General features: G+C 40.3%; 1 long non-coding RNA gene across 1 annotated transcript; it reads left to right on the forward strand.

Annotated features, from left to right (window-relative positions):
• Window positions 1–644: 644 nt before the first annotated feature.
• LOC124269186 lies at window positions 645–1,128 on the forward strand. The gene is made up of 2 exons (XR_006896452.1): window positions 645–763; window positions 936–1,128. It is a non-coding gene; the product is annotated as an uncharacterized LOC124269186 (long non-coding RNA).
• Window positions 1,129–1,500: the final 372 nt, after the last annotated feature.

Raw genomic sequence — 1,500 nt, forward strand, 5'->3', positions numbered from 1 at the left:
TTAAAAACAAACTAACCAACAGATCACCAACAACCGAAGGTAGATCACTATACTAGGGACCATTGAGACTTACAGTAGGAGGAAGGGATTCTGGCGTTTGAGGGAACTGATTCCAGGAACAGTGTTCCTTTGCCCAACACACCATTTCGACCCTGACTTCACCTAGATGGGTAGTAGAATGGGCCCGGTTCTATCAGTCTGCTGGTCATGTTAAGCCCTGTGCAGCAGATTTCACTTGCACAAATTTGACCTTTTTTTAACTTATTAGCTCAGATTCTTGCTTAGAAATTCTTTGAACTTTGTGACATTTTGACTGTTTATTAATCAACTCTTTAAGTGCCTAGTGCAAACATTGCTCAGAAAGCAGTGGCTCAAGGGCATTCTGGTATGTTACAATACTGGAGTATATCAATTCTGAAACATCTTGATATAAGTCTGCTGGAGATCCGCTGACAATTTGCAGCGCCAGTACAGGCGTCCCATTGCATGCGAGGAGCAGGACTGATAAAGCATATTCTTATTATCATGGCATCCAAAACAAATTTTAACAACAGTCATCAGAAGATAACAAATCTCCCCGGCCCCCACAAATTTGAAATACCAAATCATTTGACAGTTACTTAAAGTGCAACTTTACATTTTTACAAATCACTTCCATGGAAATCATGAAAAATATAGATGCCAAAAATCTGCAAGTAGCAAAAGGCATCACATCACGATCTGTTTGATACATCTGCCAAGTTTTGTAGAAAGGTATTGAACGGTTGTGATCCGGAAACGAAGCCCATCCCGCCCTTTTGGGACCAAATCCAAAGTCCAAATCATTTCCGTGGAAACCGAGAAAAGTACAAATGACAAAAATCCATAAATATCAATTAACACCACTTCGGGAACCGTCTCACATATCTGCTAAATTTTGTTGAAAAAATTGAAAGGTTTTCGAGTTGTGCTCCGGAAACGAAGCCTCACCCATCCCTTTTGAGACGAAGCCTGAACTCTTTCCATGGAAACCGAGAAAAGAATAAATCACAAAAGTCTGTAAATAGCAACAGGCCCCAACTTAAGTTCTGTTTGATTTATCTACCAATTTTTGTTGAAAAATATTAAACGGTTTTTGAGGAATGCTCCGGAAACAAAATGAATGTGGACGGACGGACGGGCGAAGCGTCGACTATATCCCCCGGCATGTAATAAAAACACCAAAAATCAGATTGTACCCCAAACGCTCACAAAAGTCCCGCACCTTTGTGGAGTGTAAGAGTATATACATATTTCCTTACCTCAAAACGCACGACCGCGGAGTCATTCTCCAAAGAAAAATGGACAGCGAACGTTCTCCCGTAGCTCCTCCATACAGACATGACAGAAACTACTGTTACAGTTAATATTTTGCTGTGACAAAGGTTTAAGAGTCCCCTTTGAACCAGCACAATAGACCACATACAAGTCTAAAATATCCAATAATATATTGAACAAACAATGAGCAAGCTACAATGAATG

This window comes from Haliotis rubra, unplaced genomic scaffold (assembly GCF_003918875.1).
Source record: "Haliotis rubra isolate DU_JTF1 unplaced genomic scaffold, ASM391887v1 Scf1428, whole genome shotgun sequence".
In the NCBI taxonomy this organism is placed as follows: domain Eukaryota; kingdom Metazoa; phylum Mollusca; class Gastropoda; order Lepetellida; family Haliotidae; genus Haliotis; species Haliotis rubra.